This window comes from Cnephaeus nilssonii, assembly GCF_951640355.1.
Source record: "Cnephaeus nilssonii genome assembly, chromosome: 16".
In the NCBI taxonomy this organism is placed as follows: Eukaryota; Metazoa; Chordata; class Mammalia; order Chiroptera; family Vespertilionidae; genus Cnephaeus; species Cnephaeus nilssonii.
Genome location: NC_137087.1, coordinates 10,739,365 through 10,759,947, shown reverse-complemented (window position 1 = coordinate 10,759,947; position 20,583 = coordinate 10,739,365). Strand labels below are relative to the sequence as shown.

At 42.0% G+C, this 20,583-nt stretch overlaps 1 protein-coding gene across 5 annotated transcripts in view; it reads left to right on the top strand.

Moving 5' to 3' along the window:
* The window catches only part of NRG3 (neuregulin 3), a gene marked incomplete at both ends in the record, with an annotated part of 1,054,567 nt that overhangs the window by 791,259 nt on the left and 242,725 nt on the right, over window positions 1-20,583 (top strand). The gene's annotated exons all lie outside the window — the stretch shown is intronic.

Sequence of the window (20,583 nt, the reverse complement as noted above, 5' to 3'; positions counted from 1 at the left end):
TTGTGAGAGGGATGTCCGACTGCCCGTTTAGATCCCGGTGGACCTAAACGGGCAGTCGGACATCCCTTGTGGGGTCCCATATTGGCGAGGGTACAGGCTGGGCTGAGGGACAACCCCCCTCCGTGCACGAATTTCGTGCACCGGGCCTCTAATAGACATATCAGTCCAAGAAGGGCAGAGAGTCACAAACAAAATGAACCCAAAGAGGCCTTCACCAAGATACATCAGAAAAAATGCAAATGGTTAAAGACAAAGAGATGGTTAGTTGTCTGCTAGGGAGCTCCCATAAGACAGTCAGCTGATTTCTCAACAGAAACTTTGCAGGCCAGAAGGGAGTGGCAAGAAATATTCAAAGTGATGAAAAGCAAGGACATACAACCAAGATTACCCAGCAAAGCTACTATTTAATCAAAGGACAGATAAAGACCTTCTTAGACAAGAGAAAACTAAAGGAGTTAATCACCATCAAATTAGTATTACATGAAATGTTAAAGTATCTTCTTTAAGAAGAAAAGAAAAAGATTAAAAATATGAACAATAAAATGGCAATAAATACATATCTATCAACAATTGAATCTAAAACAAAATAAACAAGCAGCCTCATAGATTCATAGAACATTTTGATGGTGTCCAGATGGGAAGGGGGTTGAAGGGATAGGTGAAAAAGGTAATGGGATTAAGAAGTACAAATTAGTTGTTACAGAATAGCCATGGGGATGTAAAGTACCACATAGGGAATAATCCTATACAATAAAAGGCTAATATGCAAATAGACTGAATGGCGGAACAACCGAACAACCGGTTGCTATGATGTATACTGACCACCAAGGGGCATGCACGGAACATGGAGGGTGTTGGCTGCGGTGGGATGGTGGAGCAGGTGAGGGAGGTGGTGGTGGGGGGGGCGCCAGACCAAGGCGGGACGCCGGTCGCTGTCATTGGGCCAGCCTCTGGTGGTTACTGAAAACTCTTTGCCCACCCCCCATGTGCCGCGGTCCTGCCCAGCACTTGCACCTGCTGCTGGCACCGGCCCTGATTGCACCTGCTGCCAGCGCCCGGCACTGGTCCCGATTGCTTGGCACTGTCAGCGGGTGCGAGCGGCGACTGCTGGCCCTGATCACCCCTGAGGGCTTCTCCACCCACCCCTGCTCCTGAGGGGTGATTGGGGCAGCAGCTGCCACTTGCACCCACTGATGGCACAGGCCCCACTTGCACCTGCTGCTGGTGCCAGCCCCAATTGCTCCGCGCCAGCAGCAGGTGGAAGTGGCGCCGGCACCATCAGTGCTTGGGAACGGTGGCAGCGAGAGCGGGGCTGCTGGCAGAGAGGGTACCGGGGGCCACAGCAGGAAGGGCCGGGCAGGGGTGCAGAGAATGGGCCAAGACCCGCCCCTGTGCCCACCGCAGCCTGGCGGCCCACAGTTCCTTTCAAGGTGCACAAATTCATGCACTGGGCCCCTAGTATTGTAATAACTATGTATGGTGTCACATGGGCATGAGATTTATCAGGATGATCACTTAATAAGCTATATAATGTCTAATCACTGCAGTGTACACATGAAACTAATATATTATAAGTCAACTGTAATTGAATGATCAAAATACATTTTAAAAAATCATAACCATATCAGTATTAGAAAGAATATTCTCTCACATGCCTTTTCTAGCTCACTCATCCTTACCCATGCTCTGGCATGATACTCCCAGTTCTCATATGACATTATAGTTTAGAATTTATTTCATTATTTAATATTGTCCAAGCTACTAATATTGATATTGCCACCTTTTTTTGACCTTGCTTGGTTACTAGAACTCTAGCCACTTGAATCATGCTGATTAATCTCCAAAGATACACAGGCTTTCACTGGAAAGACTCAGAAAATTTTGGCATGAGGGATGGCAGGTGGACTTAGGAATGTCTTTTCTTTTTAAGAGAAAATGTAAGATAGCAAAAAGTGCACTGAATTTAGAAACAATCCAAGGATTTAATCCCTATTTACCCTTTATGCCCTTTGATGGCTTTGGCAAGTTTCCCATCTTTGTCTTATAATACTATCTTCTATGAAATCAGGTGGTTTAAATGTCCTTTATGATTTCTTCCAACTCCATCATTCTATATTTGGTTCTACTACTATACTTAGATCTGGTTTCATTTGGCTGTCATATATATATATATATATATATATATATATATATATATATATATATATATATATATACTAGAGGCCTGATGCACAAAATTTGTGCATGGGCCTTGGCCCTGGGCCCCCCACCCCCCCACTGTGGCTTTGTCTGGAAGGAGGGATATTCGGAAGGAAGTCCAATCTAATTAGCATATTACACTTTTATTATTATAGATATATATATAATTAAGGCTTTACTTTTAGAGTAGTTTTAGGTTAACAGCAAAATTGAGGAGAAAATACAGAGTTATCCCATATACTCTCTTCCCCCACAGGAGCATAGCCTCCCTATGAACAACATTGTCACACATTTGTTGTAACTGATGAATATACACTGACACATCATAATCATCCACCTTGCATAGTTTACATTAGGATTCACCCTTGTACATTCTGTGGGTTTGGACAAACAGGCCCCACCATCGGCGGCTGGCCCGGGCAGGCGGGAAGCTTGGCTTCCTCCATTGCCAGGGGTGACCCAAGTCTCCCGCTTGCTCCAGCTGGCTCCATCACTGCTGCCATCTTTGTCCTGCTAATTTGCATACTCACTCCTGATTAGCTGTCATGAAGTGATGGCCAATTTACATATTTCTCTTTTATTAGTGTAGACTAGTAGCCCGGTGCATGGAATTTGTGCATAGGGGGGGGGGGGGTTGTCCCTCAGCCCGGCCTGCACCCTCTCCAATCTGGGACCCCTCAGGGGATGACCAACTGCCAGTTTAGGTCTATCATTATGGAGTAATGCAGAGTATTTTCATGCCCTAAAAATTCTCTGTGCTCTGACTATTCATCTTACCCCCAATCCTTGGCAAACACTGATCTTTTTTGTGTGTCCATAGTTTTTGCCTTTTACATAGTATCATACAGTTAGAATCATACAGTATGAAGCATTTTTAGATTGAATTCTTTCACTTAGTAGTATGTAGTAGTATGCACTTAAATTTTCTCCATGTCTTTCTTATGGCTTGCTAGTTCATTTCTTTCTAGCCTTGAATAATATCCCATTATCTGGATGTACCACAGTTTATTTATCCATTCACCTACTGAAGGACTTCTTGGTTCCTTCCAAGTTGTGGCAATTGTGAATAAAGTTGCTCTAAACATCCTTATGCAGGATGTTGTGTGAACATAAGTTTTTAACCCCTTCAGCTAAATAGCCAGGATCATGATTGCTGGGTTATGTAATAAGGCTGTGTTTAGTTTTGTAAAATACTGTCAAACTGTCTTCCCAAGTGTCTGCGCCATTTTGCATTTCCACCACCATGAATGAGAATTCCTTATGGCCCCATTCTCACCCGCATTCCTTGTTGTCATTGTCCTGAATTTTGATCTTTCTGATAGGTGTGCAGTGGTATCTCGTTGTTTTAATTTGCATTTTCTTAATGACAAACAATGTGGGGCATCTTTTCATATGCTTATTTCTCATCCTTATATCTTCTTTGGTGAAGTGTCTGTTCAGGTCTTGGGCCCACTTTTTAACTGTGTGGTTAGTTTTATTATTCTTGAGTATTAAGAATTCTTTGTATATTTTGGATAACAGTCTAGTATCAGATAATACCTTTTACAAATATTTTTTCCCAGTTTGTGGCTTGCCTCCTCATTTTTTTCACATTGTCTTTCATGATAAATTTTTTGTGTGTCTAAGATATACTACAGTATGGGGGAATTCCTGTTACTGAAAATCAAATGAAGATGTGATTTTATAACTGGGTCATGAGGAGTCAATGAAGCAAAGAACTTGAATCAGTTTTAAAATTAAATAATTTGCTGTACTTAAATTGCTTATTGTCTAAGTGTGATTTAAAAAATAATAAATTAAAAATACAAATGTGCTTGTGATGAAAAGCCACCAGCCTTGGTCTTATCTTCCTGCACAAACTCCCCCACCCCCAACTCTCTCAATTTGCACTCCCTCCCCAAACCTGCAGGCAAGCCTATTAAATCATTTTCCTTTGACATTTTCCTAGTTGTTAACTTTCTATCTCTAAATAACACACTAAGCCTCTATTTCTTGATTTATCTACCAGATATGGTGCATTGACTTCCTGTGATTATGGGAATTTAAATCACTTACACCACACCCCGCCACTTCTTTCTCTTTCCTACCTGGTTTTGGCACTAGTCTCAGTTCTCAAAGTTGGTCTTAATAGCACATTCAAGGAAGTAGAATAGTATGGTTAAAAAATGGGGCTTTTGTGCAGAATTGAGGTTGATCTAGTCACATAATTCCCCAGTTTTCTCCTAACAGATTTTCAGCTTTAGAGGAATGATTATATTTGACTGCACATGCATTTAAACCTCCAAGTCTGTGGCACTCTTTTTTTTTTTTTTCAAAGCAAGACCTCACTTTCATCTCAGTCTGAATTGCATGAGGCTTTTAATATGAAATCACTTTCCATTCAGTCCAAAGTTTCCTTGTTGCTGATGAATGTCATACATAATGAAAGATAATATCCATTTATCCTCAGAAGTAAATCATTTATCTCACAAGGGAGATATATTATTGTGAATTCTGATCAAAGCTGCCCACTTCCTTTAGTCATCAGAAATTCTGCACCCTGTTTGCCAATTGTACAACATCCTGGGAGAAACAAGGGAAATTATGCTGTTGAACGAGAGTTCAGCAAACTCTAGAGGTTTCTAAAATGGCTTTAAAAAAATCATGTTTAATGCAGAACCTTCTATGATCCGGGAGTGTAAACTGTAAAAGTCTTTTTTCACTTTCTTCACTTAATTAAATCAGAAATCTGTGAGACTCTTTGCAGCTTGCTCTGTGATGTCTGCAAACGGATTTGTGAATGACACTGTGTGGATATGTTGCTCCCTTTCTTAGAAAGACAATAATTATTATCACTTCTTTTTGAAGCCTGCTGTGAGCGGTTTTATCAGTTCATTTGCTAATGAGCTCCCTCTCTCCTTTACAATGCCAATCATAAAGGTGCCTTTTAAATAAGACTTATCTCCCAGATTTATTTTCCTTTCCTATTCCTTATCAAGCTGAGTACTGCTTTGCTTCAGGGAAAAACCCACATTACCCAGGCAGGGAACAGGCTGCCCTCTTTGATCTCTTATTTGTATCATACTCTCTCCTTTTCTTCTCTGGGGACAGTGAATCCCAGAAAGGACATCATAGTTTTCCAGAGGAGTCTCTTCCTGTGTTTTATCTCTTATAAAGGCCCGGTGTATGAAATTCATGCATGGGAAGGGGAGTCCCCTCAGCCCAGCCTGCACCCTCTCCAATCTGGGACCCCTCAGGGGATGTCTGACTGCCGGTTTAGGCCTGATCACTGATCAGGCCTAAACCAGCAGTGGGACATCCCTCTCACAATCCAGGACCGCTGGCTCCTAACTTCTCACCTGCCTGCCTGCCTGATCACCCCTAACCGCCTCTGCCTGCCAGCCTGATTGCCCCTAACTTCCCCCCGCCTGCTGGCTTGGTCACCCCCAACTGTCCCCCCCCCCGCTGGCCTGGTTGCCCCTCACTGTCCCCCACTGTCAGACTGGTCACCCCTCACTGCCCCCCCTGCTGGCCTGGTCGCCCCACGCAGCCTGCTATTCAGTCGTTTGGTTGTCCCTCACTAATCCCCCTGCTGGCCTTGTCACCCCACACAGCCTGCTGTTCAGTCATTACTATGAGGGCGTCCCAACCAATTTGCATATTACCCTTTTATTAGTATAAATTGTATAGTTGCTCTATGCTGTACATCCATATTCATTGCTTTTCAAATTCAATAGCATGTGAGTGCCTCGATAGTCAAATTATCCTGAGTAAAGTGAGATGCAGAATGAAGCGGAGAAAATGGGCTTTCTTTCTTCCTTTGTTTTTACTTGGGCTGCTGGCCAGTACGCTCTTATGTTTATTCAGAATTTATGCAAAGTAGTAGCTAGTGACCCAAACCATTAAGTCACAAATCAGCACCTAACATTTACAAATGGCAGAATTTACCAGGCAATCAAAAACACACAATGGGTACTGAGAAGATTCAGGAAAAAAACTTTATTTGTAGATGTACTAGTACAGCGACTCAGGGGAGTCTGTTCCCAAAGCCTGAGTACCGAATGTGGAGGGTCTCTCCCATTTACCCCCTTGGTTTCTTTGTCTCCCCAGATATGGACCAGGCTTCCTGACTTGTCATGGGCTTTGCAGTCCCTCTGTGAGTTGGGATGGGGGAAGTGGGATTACACACAAAGACCTGGCCAGGGTGGTGCCAGTGACCTCCCCTCTGGCTCAGCTGTTAAATTCTTGGTTCATGGCCCTTGTAAACTGGGAGTATTTTGGAAAACAGATTATTGCCTCTGGAAGGGGCAGTGACTTAATTATAAGCTAATAAGAATGTGCATTAGGATACTGGTTACTGGCACAGATTCAGATTGCTAGCCCCCCTCCCCCCAGGTTGTCCCCTATATTCCCCCTCAATCTAGTCTTCACCACATTCCTGAAGTAGCCTTTAAGTGCTTAGTCCATTGAAGAGCTAACAACTGAAATTCACACTGTTCCCTTCCAGACTCCTTGAGCTCTTGGCATGCCTCTTGTGGTTGCTACAAGTACAGTTGATCTGTCATTCAACAGGTTTGAATTGAAAGGGCCCTTTAAATGCAGATTTTGTTTTCAGTAAATTCATAGTCTGCCCTCCATATCTCTAGACTTTGCATCCTCAGATTCAACCAACCTGATATCAAAAATAGTATTTTTTGATGTGGAGGGCTGCCTGTATGCATTGTGCTACACCATTTTATAGGAAGGACTTGAGCATCCATGGATTTTGTGGGTGTTCTTGTTGCTAGTGTGCACAATATGTCCTTTTGCAGTGATGTGAGGAAAGAATTCCAAATGCTCACACGTGGAGAAGTTTAAAGGAGATGGTAAGGTTTTATTGTAAATTAAGGGGAATTAATAAACTCTGAGGGACCTACAGGGTGGGCAGACTCCACGAGGCTTCTGTAAATTCTCCAAATATCTTCCTTGTTTAGGCCAAAGACAAAGAACCATTTAAATTATCCAACCCAAACTTCTAACTTTTCCTGAGCTTGGATTGGGCCCTCCTCCCAGTAAATTCTATTGGGTTCTCATGCCCTCTATCCAATCCAATTACCTTTCTGCTTGTTCCCACGCTAGGCCCTGCCCCTCTACTTCATCATCCTGATTCCCATTGTGCCTGTCCAAAAGTTTCATTACATCATTTAGTTCCTATTGCTCATGCGTGGAGCAGAGGCATGTCCTTCCCCCACCTCCAGTACTGGACTTTTGGGACCAGTGGTAGCCCTCTTAGAGTGTGTTAATGGGTCTGCTCACCAGTAAGTTGGTGGGAATTCTGTTCTGTTAGTAGTTCCTGCTTGCTTCCCAGTTTATGAAAAGTATTTCATTCCCTTTTACTTTCTTCCCTATATTAATGCTGACAGTCTTAGAACCAATCCCCTCGGATACTGAGTGGCAGCTATAGTTAGGTCTTGGGGTCAGTACCCCTAACCCCTACGTTAAGGGTCAACTGGAAATATAATGTGCCCAGGCTCCTTATCCTTCAAACAAGAGGTTGCTAAATTTATCAAAGCAGGATATGGTTATGGCAAAAATATTGCACATAAACTTTAGTCTAGGTGTTCTTATTGATGATTCTTACTGAAAGGTTAGCTTGGGTGGTGCGTGAGGGCAGGTTAAATAGCCATATCAGGCAGTGATTAAAGAAAATTGAATTTATTTAAGGAAAGGCCTTGGAGACAGGTTCAGGGAGTGAGTCCAGATGAGCTGCCACTGCCCTGGTTGCAAGTCTCATGGGGTTCCTTAGAGGTTGGGGGATACATGCCTGTGGGTAGCGCATGCTCCTTGGAGGAGGAGCATGCACTGGGTCCTTTGTCCAGAGCTTCTTCATCTCTTTATTGCAGGTGGAAATCTTACTGGAGGTCTAAGGGAAGGGTCTTAGTAGACTATTCATCAGCTTTCCAGGTGTGCTCTTTCAGGGTTGTGGTCTCCACTGATTGGTTGGTGCCAGAGTAGGGGGTCATTAGTCAATGTGGCTGGTCCTGAGATAGCCGCGGTGCCACTTGTCTGGCTTTGCTGCTTTTCTGGGGCTGGAACTGAAATATAACTGAGGCTTAGATGTTATCTTTATGAAGGAAAAGGTCAGGGGGGTCTAGACTGCATGACCAGCAATATAAAAAGTCAGGGGGTCCAAACCACATGACCAATGATATGCTAGGGGAGGATAGGTTACCCTGGGGGCAAGGTTCTTATTTTCCAGTTTCGCCCCTTGCTAGGCATCTGGAGCTTTCTGCCCTGGTGAGTTTCTGTACCTGGCCCATCATCCTTGCTCAGGGGTGGGGGCGGGGGGCGGCGGCGTAGGGGGAGGGGGTCTAACACTTACTTCCTTAACTATTCAGATTTCTTTTTACTGCCATGTAGTTATGGTTGCCAGATCGAAAGAATACAATATAGGACATCCAGTTAAATTTGAATTTCAGATAAATAAAGAATACATTTTTAGCATAAGTATGCCCCAAATATTATATGTGGACACACATATATAAAAAATGTTGTTTACCTGAAATGCAAATTTAACTGGGTGTCCTGCATTTTATCTGAAAGCCGTCCACACAGAAGAATCTGGTCTTTGTTGTCTTGTAGAAATCAGTTTTCCAGCTGAGTAGCTGCTATGGACTGACTTATGTCTCCCTAAAACCCATATGTTCAAGCCTGTTGAAGCAACAACCATCAAACCTGTAAACAAATTTTGTAAGAGTTCAGTTGAGCCAAAATTGATGACATAGGCCAGGGAGCGAGATCTCAAATGCTGGGAAGGATAACAGGTGCAGCTTCTTTCATGTGTTTGAGATTAAGAAGGGAATTTAAGGAACATGACATGAAGGTGGGAGAAAGCAAGGCATGGACTGGATTACAGGACAGTTAAAAGGATTATGTGCTCTCTTGAGGGGGTTTCTCTGGAGGGGTCTGAAAAGAGGCAGTTCAAAGTTGTGTCATCCTATATGCCCAGATAAAAGTGGACATAGCTTGCTTAATGCAAAGATAAACCTTTACTTTAAAAGGTAAACCTTTACTTTAGATACCTGAAGTGTGAGTACTCACCATGACCTGCCAAATTAGACATTTATGATCTGATCACACTGTGAAGTCACTTTCTGTAGGAACCCCTGCCCCTTTTTTTGCCCAGGTCGGGAAGGAACAAAATTTCCTCTGCCCTCAAGATTCTTCTTGGTGATCCTATAGTCGAATATACATGAGACAGATTAACAGGAGAAAATAACCAAAATACATTTTTAAATAACCAAATTTAATGCATACATATGTATAGGGACCCTGCATACATGAGAGTCAGAGACCCCTCATGCAGGAAGCTCGGAGATAGGAAGGGGGATGAGGTATATAAGACATCCTGAGCTAAGGGTGAGGGAAAGCACTTTGGGTACTTCAAAAGGTCTTTGCAGGATGATAAGAGCAGATGTTTAGTGAATAAAAGTCGCCCTGCCATGTAAAAGGGTGAAATGGTTATTGCTGATAATCTCTTATGGGCAAGGCCTCTACTTCAAATTCTCTTAGGCAGTTAGGTGTGGGGGCAGGGAGGGCAGAAGTTTCTCTTGAGCCTGCAGTTAAAGCTGCCTTTATTTCAAAACTCCCTGCGTACTACAGAGGCACATCCTGGGGTGACATGTTCTGTACATACACATCCATAAGCCTTAACCCCAAGTGATCTGGAGACAGGATCTTTAGGAATTAAGATTAGATGAGGTCATATTGTTGATGGAGAAATTAGTGGGCCTGATTTCCCAGTCACCAGTGGGCCTGAGGTTCTTGGGATGCTGCTGAAATAAGCATTTGCAGAAGCCCCATGGGAGAGTGAGATGTGGTAAAAGGTTTTGCTTGTGTGGTTACATTCCTCAGGTTGTGAAGCCCCATGCCCCTTGAACCAGCCCCAAAAGAGGGGCAGCTGGGGTTCTGCAAAGCCCAAGGAGGGGCAGTGTCCAGTGTCAGCATCAGTTAATTAAAGTCCATTAGTCCATTGTGTGAGTCCCAAATGGCCGTGAGCCACATGGGCCCAGAGGAGTGCACCCCTGTGACAGGACAGCCAGGAGCCTGGCATGCCAGTGAGAGTCAAAAGGGTGCACTCCTTTGTTCAGAAGTTTAAATATTCAGGTTCTGCTCCCTTGCAGAGACCACACCTATTCTGGCCAATTACCTGTTCCCAGGTGTGATTGACAGTCAGGTAAGCACATTCCCAAGTCACTCACTGGGCATGCATCAAAACTGTCTTTGTCTGGTCCCTTCTGCATTGATCAGCAGGGAACAGACTTGGAAAATGTTAAACTAGCAAAGCTGTATAAATGGCATGCTTATATTATCTAGTCTTCCCTTCTTTCATATTAAATAAAATAAAATAATAATATTATACTGAGCCAACCAGTCTATCATACTTTGTTATGGCCACCCAAGCACTAATTCGGTAAGTTTAGAATATTTTACTCTGGTTCAGTTTTGTATTTCTTGTGAAGTTCAAACTGACAAGGATGGTCATTACCTTTTACTCCTGTGTAGGTATGATTGCCAGACCTAAGAAATAAAGAGTAAATTCCACCGACTAGTCTGGACATGGTAATCAACTGTTCTTACTACAAGCAAGTAGAGGCAAGGGAAGGAGTCTGATCATGGTTGTAGCCTAAGCGTCGGAGAGAGTCTGTGATTGGCTAGTAACATCTGAATCTTTGTAACATCTTAAGTGAAAATAATATAGGGGAGTCATAGGGAGTGGATGTAAAGACAAAAAACCTTGGTCTGCTGTTGACTGGGAAATATCAAAGGCAGTCATGGTGTTATCGGTAGAAGTGGGGTGCCCACTGGTGGAAGTGGGGGATTCTTTCTCCACTGGGTGCTGCAGGTCGGGTTCTTATGATATCTTGAGAAAAAAGAATGTTTTAAGACTAGCACGGGAGAATGAGTGATTTTTATTTGTGTGGAGTTATAGCTGTTGGTTTCACAAGTCCCATTTTCGTTAAACCAGTCCTGGAAAAGGTGCAGCTGGGGATCCGGTAGAGCTGAAAAAGCAAAGCCAGTCTCCAGAGTTTCTGTTCTATGGTGGGGTTGAGTTCAGCAGAGAATCAGGCTAGTTCCAGTCCATCAGTCTGTTGTGTGTGGAGTCCCCATGGCTGTGGGCCATGTGGGTGAGTGCAGAGCACAATAGCCCAACAAGCCAGGATTCCAGCGTGAGCAGCAGGAGAGAAGGAAGGGAAGTCCTTTGTTCAGGAGCTTATGCATCTCAGATTTCACACCCTTGGCATGCCCATCCTGGCCAATGACCTGCTCCCAGGTGTGCCTGACAAGAAGCACCCTCTGTGTCACCCAGACTACTGGGCATACATCTATTCTTTCTTTTCCAGTCCCTTCCCCCAGGATCTGTGGGGAAAAGACTTAGAGAATATTAGACTGTGGTTTTCTAGCACAAATGGCATGCCTATATCATTTAGCCTTCCCTTTGCTCCTTTCCTGTTAATTAATTAATAACCAGGTTAATTACAATGGTATGAATGAAAACTTTTCATTAACTAGAAAGTGGGGAAAGAGATCCTGACTGTACTCTGACTTTAATGTTGGAACCTAAATTATCTGCCTAAATTTTCTGATTATCAGGCATACTTACAAGGAATAGGGTCAATGTTTTTTGTGTGTACCCCACATGTACACAGAGCAGGCACTAAATCAAGACTCGGGAATTCCACTCAGAGATGAGCAGCTGTGAGAGGTCAGTCACAGACCTCTGTCACGCTTCTAAGTGGGAGAACTGGGGGTCATCTTGCATCCAAACGACACGCCTTTTCTACCTGTGTTTAACAGGCTACCTCCCTTGAAAACTAGACTCACATTTTTCAGAATCAGAGTTACTAAATGTAGCATTTTCTCAATAAATGTGAATCCTTTTGTTCTTGTTAGGGCAATTACTATTTTACTACTTCTTATAATATTGAAATTATGAAGTCTTTGTGCAAGAGAGCAAATGGATTATCCCTTTATTTATCTTCTTAGGCTAAAAAGAGATTTTTTCATTTACTTTTAAATAAAATAAAATCAAAGCTAAATTAGTTAGAATGGCTTTGTCAGCCCACATAGCTGCTCTGGATAATACTGCTATGCACGCTAAGCTGTATAGTACCTTCAGGCCATGTGATGTGTGTTAAATTTGTTAATGAGATGGTAAGGATGAGGTATAACTCTTGACCAAATAGGGGCTAAATGTCTATAAAAAGCAAACTATTTATTCATATTGACATGAGAACTCCTCAGCCATCGGTTCTCCAAAAGTGAATGTGCCACATAGGACAGTGAAATGACTTGATGTGAATGGGTTATTGTCTCTCTGGTAATAAAAAAAATGACCAAATTATGTGGGTGACTATTGGAAATGAGCCCCTGATACTCTACACATGGTTGAAAAGAACTTGTGATTGAGTAAACATGCATTTGCCATATTTTTTAACTTCTCAGATTTGCAGTCATTCTCTTCCTTTCTGTCTTTAGGGCTCAAATATTATCAGAGTGTAGCATACCTCCTGGATTTGAGCAGGTGCTTTCAAATTCACTTGTGAAATCATAGCAGTCTTAGGATGCAACAATTGACCTTCATCTACTTTGAATTCAAACTTTGCCCAAGGGAAATTTTGAAAAACAAATCCCTAATTTTTCGCAGACACAACTCCATTAGCAAGAAACCTCAGAGTTGTAAGATGAGTGACATAACAAGCAACAGTTGCCTCTGCCAAGGAATTTGTGATACAGGGTGTCCCCCAAAATGTATACACACTATTTTTCCCGATAGCTCAATAGATGCTTCTTTCTTTTCAGATTTAACCCACTGGAATTAATGATTCCAAGTATGTATACATTTTTGGACACCCGTATATTTGAAAGCCATTAATAACACATTGGAGAACCTTCCTGAGTTTGAAGGTAGCTGTTACTCTGCAATTTAAAATTAATCCAATTCCAAATTCTTCCATTTATAGTTGAAAGGATTTTGGAAATACTGTACCTACAACCAATCTGTAGGTAATTTGAATTCCAGGTGGTTAACTTAAACATCTTGCTGTTTTCATTAATGTTACTTTTACATAAAAAAACAACAGTTACATTCTAAATTCAGTTAAAGACAGCTTATACTTTAATCAGTGTCACAAATTCTCTCTAGCCAAACCTGGGTCTCAGCTTCAACAGTGAGTGGCAGGGAAGGGAATCTCTTCTAACCCAGTAATAACTTTTTAGCCAGTAACTCTAGGCTGCAGATCCTTAGCTAGAAATATTTCTAGTTCACCCAGCATATATTGTCATTTAGATGGAGACTTGGATTGGAATTTTTGCTTCTGTACTCCCCATCTCTTCAAGGCTGGGCAGTTCATTGGCCTTGCTAAAATGCCATTCTCTGTGTTTTTGTTTGTTGTGTGTGTGTGTGTGTGTGTGTGTGTGTGTGTGTATGTGTTTAACTGAGGACAGCCTGAAGTCTAGAAGTGTCATTTTCATTCTTCAACACTAATATTCCTTAAGAGGCTTCCCATCCATAGTTGGTGATTACCTTTATGATTAACATGAAGCTGAGCACATTTGCCTTTAAATGAATGATTACTCTCTCTGACATGGTTTGCTTAAGAACATTTTGAGATTGGATAATAACTTACACATCCAGGTCTTTAATTCTTACCATAAATCATGGCTTTACTTCATAATATGTGGGCCATATTTTCAAGTACTAATCTTGGGAAAGGTGTATGATGATTTATGTGACTACTGCATTTCCATGAAGAATGTCAGAAAGTGCCACACATCAAGCAAGGACTTGAAAGTCAACCCCAGTTGAGTTTGCATCTAGTTCAAACACTGGCTATGTAATTTTAGGATAAGACACTTAATGTTTCTGAACCTCCGTTTCTTCACTGGAAAAGCTGGGATGATGATTCCTAATTCAAAGAATATGAAAAACTAATGTTTATTGAGTGTTTACCATGACCCACAGGTATGCCAGTTTTCCCTAATAATAATTCTAGAAGGGGGCTACAATTATCATCTCCATTTTACAGATTAAGAAAAGAAGGCACAGGAGGGCTAGGCAGCTGGTAAATAGCCGATCCAGGATTTAAAACCAGGCAGTGTCCCAAACCACCCTGCCTCTAAAATGGAAGGTTTAAATGCCTGATGATCTTTCTATTTTCCCAACCAAGGACTGACACTGATGCCGAGGAGAACTGGCAGGGCATAGAGAAAAATACCTGGAGGGATTGTTCGTTTTTCAAATCAGCGTTTAATAGGCCCTTTAAAATCGGCAGACTTGTATATCACTGACAAAATGTCTAGTTCCCTGTAACATTGCCACTTGCTCTCTTCTGAAGTTAATTGATTTCTGCTAGTTTAAATTTTGTGTCTAAAATTCAGTTTTCAAGAAGGAAACATATATAGTTTCTCCAAAGTATATGCAGAGACCAGGCACTACACAGGGATTGGAGCAAACATTTGAAAATATTTTCTGTCCTTCATACATTTCTCCCTATAAATTATGTAAAATGCATCTTTGCAGATATGAAGACCTATAGGTATAAAAATGGCCAAAATGCGTGTGTGATTGCCCATTTTTCTCCTTCCTGGTATCATTTTCATTTTATTTAATTGAGACTGGGGAATAAGGATATTAAATGAGTTGCCTAAAGCACACCATGCAAATACTAAGCACAGAAGCAAGACTATGAACTCAGCACTGTTACCCAGGATAGAGATGAGGAAGACGTGCTGAGAGACCAGGTTTTGGCTGGGCCATCCACGTGGATAGTCAAGACCCTGACAATGAAGACAGAGAAGGAATGGAGAAGAAGGAAGTGAAGCAATGCTAATGCCTTCCTTTAGTGAGTAAATGACCAGGAAGGCAGTAGGTGAGGACTAAGAGGATAGTACAGTTTCCTCAGTGGAACAGTGTTTGCGTTGTTTTGGTTTGGTTTGATTTGGTTTGGTTTTCCTAATAGAAGGAAGAGGGATAAATTGAGTAATAATCTGGACAGGTAGGGAGGCTGTTGGTTACAAGTGAGAGTTCTTCAATTTTCAGTCAAATCACTAATATTATTAGCTCTAATTTAGTTGTTATTCAGAAAATGGGTTCCAAGACATAATCCAACAGGTGAATACTGTAAAAGAAGAGATGGGAATGGTGTGAAGTGAGCTTCTGGGCTGATGGCATGGTCATCACTGCCAGCTGGCCAAAAGATGTGGGTTTCTATGGAAACATCAGCAACTGATCTCACTGTTTCAAAGTCTTCTCCTTGGCGTCCTCCACATCCAGGCTGGTGACCTGCTGACCGCTTCTGCTTTACCACACTGACAAAACAAGTATTGAGTTACAACCAGCAACTATGCATTTTGTATTTTCCCATCGTTGTCACTATTATTCTCTTCTTCACTGTGGCCCAAGGGTTGCCTTTTCAAACCTTTCACTAAAGCTAAGCTTTTCCTTAGAGACAATATAGAGGAGGAAAAAGGAATTAAAGGGGTGGCTTGCTATTTTAGGTACAGCTGAACAAGTAGGACGGGACTGAGGGCCAAGTTAGAAGGATGTAAGGAGTAGAAAAAGTGATGTCTGTATTTGAAATGACACAGCTTACCCCTGTGGAAAGGGAGAATACTGGTTTTTTATTTGACCTTGTGGCTCACCAGCCAGAGAGGATACTTTGCTGATACTTACGGGGAGCTGAGAGCCTCCGGCTCTTCCCCTGACTTCATTGCAGCGCCCAATCTCTAGTGTTTAGGGTTCCTCCACCAGAGTTCTCTCTTCAACCTCTCACCTGTCCTACCCTGATTTGGACATTGTCTCCCCAACTATGCTCTGCTCCACTGTCTTTTAAATTTAGAAATAAACTAAACAAGCAACGTTACCAAGGAGTTAACTATTTTCCAAAGTGACAACTCCTTCATCTCAGAGTTGATAAACAGAAAATTTGAGAGTGGTATTTTTTGCAAAGTAAAAGCTCTTAGCTCTTGCAGACTGTGTTTGCTTTGCAGTTGTTTCACTGCCAATAATATTTCCTATCTTAAGCTTGCTCCCTGCTCTTTGGCCATATAGTTACAGAATATAAGCTTACCCATAAAAAGCCATAGGGAACACTGCAATTTTTAATAAAATATCCGTGTGCAAGTCTTCTCAGGGAGAAAGAAATTCAGAGAATGGAGAGGAATTAAGGGCAGTTTTAAAGCAATGAAGAGTAAAAAAATAATGGTTAAGGTAAAATCTGTGCTTTTATTAAAAAACATGTATTTATCACTAAAGATTACACATATACTTTTATAATTTTATTAAATTAGGTCATACTTTATTAAGATGAAAAAACAAAAACCATTTTTTTTACTATATGGATTTATCTTGTTCTTATACCTATATCTTTAAAAAAGCAAAACTCTTTTTAAAAAGTATTCTCAAACTTCCCAAAACATCTACCAAAATTAAAACCAACTTGCAATGATATTTCTCAAAAGATGTGCTGCTTATCACACTGTCAGAAGTTCCGCCAAACTCAATCTATGAAGTAGAAGTGCATCTTAAGCCTTTTTTCCTTTGCTTTGCATCTTTAATATAATCATAAATTTAGTCCACTTCATTGGCATTACCTGCTTGCCACATTCTGTCTTTATATTTGGATGGGTCTGAACTTATCAAGTTGACATATGTGTGAATTTTAATTACATATATGTTAATTTTTTAAATTGATTTCAGAGGGAGGAAGGGAGAGGGAGAGAGAGATAGAAACATGAATGATGAGAGAGTCATCGATTGGCTGCCTCCTGCACGCCCCCTACTGGGGATAGAGCCTGCAACCCAGGCATGTGCCCTGACCAGGAATCAAACCGTGACCTCCTAGTTCATAGGTTGATGCTCAACCACTGAGCCACACTGGTTGGGCTATGTGTGATTATTTTTTTAAAATAAATCTTTATTGTTTAGATTATTACAGATGTTCCTCTTCCCCCCCCCCCCATAGCTCCCCTCCACCCAGTTGCCACCCCACCCCATGCCCTTATCCCCCCCCCACTGTCCTCATCCATAGGTATATGATTTTTGTCCCATCTCTTCCTGCACCCCCCACACCCTCTTCCCCTCGAGAATTGTCAGTCCACTCCCTTTCTATGCCCCTGATTCTATTATATTCACCAATTTATTCTGTTCATCAGATTTTTTATTCACTTGATTTTTTAGAATCACTTATTGATAGACATGTATTTGTTGTCACTTTGTTGTTCATAATTTTTATCTTTACCTTTTTCTTCTTCTTTTTCTTCTTAAAGAATACCCTTCAGCATTTCATATAATACTGATTTGGTGGTGATGGACTCTTTTAGCTTTATCTTGTCTGTGGAGCTCTTTATCTGACCTTCAATTCTAAATGATAGCTTTGCTGGGTAGAGTAATCTTGGTTGTAGGTTCTTGCTATTCATCACTTCGAATATTTCTTGCCATTCCCTCTGGCCTGCAAAATTTCTGTTGAGAAATCAGCTGACAGTCATATGGGTGCTCCCTTGTAGGTAATTAATTGTTTTTCTTTTGCTGCTTTTAAGATTCTCTCTTTGTATTTTGCCCTTGGCATTTTAATTATGATGTGTCTTGGTGTGGTTCTCTTAGATTCCTCTTGTTTGGGGTTCTCTGTGCTTCCTGGACTTGTAAGTCTATTTCGAAGTTTTCTGTCAGTATTTCTTCAAATAGGTTTTCAATATCTTGCTCTCTCCATTTTTCTGGCACCCCTATAATTTGGATGTTGGTAATTTGAAGTTGTCCCAGAAGCTCCTTACACTATCTTCATATTTTTGGATTCTTTTTTCTTTTCTGGTTGGGTGTTTTTTGCTTCCTAGTATTTCCAGTCTTTGACTTGATTCTTGAAATCCTCTAGTCTACTGTTGAATTTCTGTATATTATTCTTTATTTAAGTCAATGTATGCTTAATTTCTGACTGGTTCTTTTCCTTTTTTTTTTTTTTGGCATTCTCACTAAGATCCTTGAAGGTCTCACTAAGTTCCTCAGAGGTTTCTAGAAGATACTTGAGTAACCTTATAACTGTGGTTTTTAACTCTATATCCAGTAGTTTGCTTTCCTCCATTTCTTTCATTTGTGACCTGTTTCTTTGTCTCCACATTTTGGCTGCTTCCCTGTGTTGATAGAGTGGCCTTGTGTGGTAGGTGTCCTATAGGGCCCAGTGGCTCAGCCTCCCCAGTTACCTGAGGTGGACACTCTTGGTGCACCCCTTTGTGGGCTGGGTGCACAGTCTTATTGTAGTTAAGCCTTGATTGCTGTTAGTATCACTGGGAGGAATTAACCTCCAGGCCAATTGGCTGCAAGGACCAGCTGTATCTACAATGGAAGAATTTCTGTGCTGGATACACCATTATGGGGCAGGACTTGCTTCAGTGGGGCTTTGGTATTCACTGAGTCTGCCCCTTGAGTGTGTCGCTTATGGATGTAATGAGTTGTAATCTGGTATGGTCTCACACTGACCACTGCATACACTGGCTCTTGGATCTCCAAGGAGGTGCAAAGTCAGCCACTGCCTGAGGCCACCCAGTAGGAGCTACAGAGAGATCTGCAGATTCCTCCTCTTTGTTTGGGATTTGGAAGTGCCCAGATGAGGCCCAGCTGTGATGCAAGGCAGGCTGCTGCTGCTGGGCCTTGGGCCTTCTTTTGGAAGCTTTGGAACTCTCTGACCCAGCTGCAGTTTGTTAGGTTTTAGGCTGTGAAAGGACAGGCCATTCATATGCAAAAGCCACTGTGCACAGCTTGGGTGGGGTTGTAAATTGGGTGGGGCAGGGTCTCAGGGCAGAGCAAACAGCAATGCCAGTCATCCTTGCAACGGGGAGATCCCTGCGTCTATGTGTCCCATGCCCCCGTGCAGGAACAATGGTCACTGCAAGCACCTCTGAGAGAAAGCCGCCCTCACTTTCTGGCCCGATGCCAGACAGTCCAGTTTCTCTCCGTATAAGTCTGGCTCACTAGAGTCTCGCTGGGAACTGGAGTTCAGAGCAATCAGGAGCTTGTATCTCCCACCCAATTGAAACAAACAACAGCGCACCCAGTTGCCAGCCTGTTTCACGACTGCCTATGCACCTCCACACCTCTGCCCCTCCTACCAGCCTCAGTGTGCTTTTCTCTTTCCTTCTAGTTGTAGAAATTCCACTCAGCCAGCTTTTCTGTGGTTCTGGATGATATTTGTTTTGTCTTTTAGTTGTAGTTTTGACGTGGTTGTGAGAGGCAGCAAGTACAGGTATTTACCTATCCTGCCATCTTGGTTATCCTATGTGTGATTATTAAATGAAAATTTAAAAAATGAAATTTCTGAAACCCAGCACCAATTAGCAGGGACCCTGCCTCCGTAACAAAGCCTCGGGGCTGGCACGTCTGGGCGCACAGCCTGGTGGGTCTCCCAGCTTGGGCCTGGCTGCTCTGACACCATCACACATCACACTTTGTCACCTACAGCCCAGGGGCATGGGGCAGGATGAGGGTGCTCACTGTGCAGTCGCCCTGATACCCCGGGGCCTGAACACTTCAGAGAGGGTTCAAACTCATGGGAAATTCGTTTAAGACTTGAACAATTACAAATATCTGTCCTTATTTTCTTTTTTATACAAATAGAATGATTCTTAAGTTACAAAGAAGCCTTAAAAAGCAAAGCAAAACACACTCACAAAAACACTTCCTCTTAAAGCACCTATCTCTCTAGGGTACCATTTCACATTACATGAATTTATAAAGACTAAAGTGCTGAAAATCTTCCTCATATGTCAGAAATAAAATCCTTCAAAAAGTTAATGCATGCTGTAGCACACACCCAAATGTAACTCATGGGAAAATGAAAATTAAAACACCATAGTTCCAGGACTCTGAATAAAGATGAACTAACAACAATAGGCCGGCTTTCAGAGAACAGAAATTTATTTATTTTTTCATCAGAAATTGCTCCAGTCCTAAGCATTTTCTGACTTTTTACCATTGTAAACCGGGTGACATGCCTGCTTTATTTCAAGGGCAATAAATGAATTTTTAAAGAGGTTATGAAAATATGTGGCTGCTTAAGCAACTTTTATTCAATAGCCTATTGAGTATTGAGGGTGTTCTCATATCAGAAGTCTTTGTTTCTCAGTGTAGGAGGAAAACAGCCAAATACACCCTGAGCACCAGGCTTAAAAGGGTGCTAAAGAGAGCCTGCCGATCACCTGAATTCTGATGTGACTCATTGTGAGAGGTATAAAAATGACCCCATGCCTTTCAATGTTGCTGCTGCAGTTGCAATAGATTTCATCTAATAGTTTATTACACCGAAAACAAAGCATATTCTAGAGAAAGAATTCACAGTCCCGCCTGGGACAGAACGGTCCCTTTGCATTCTTTTGTCG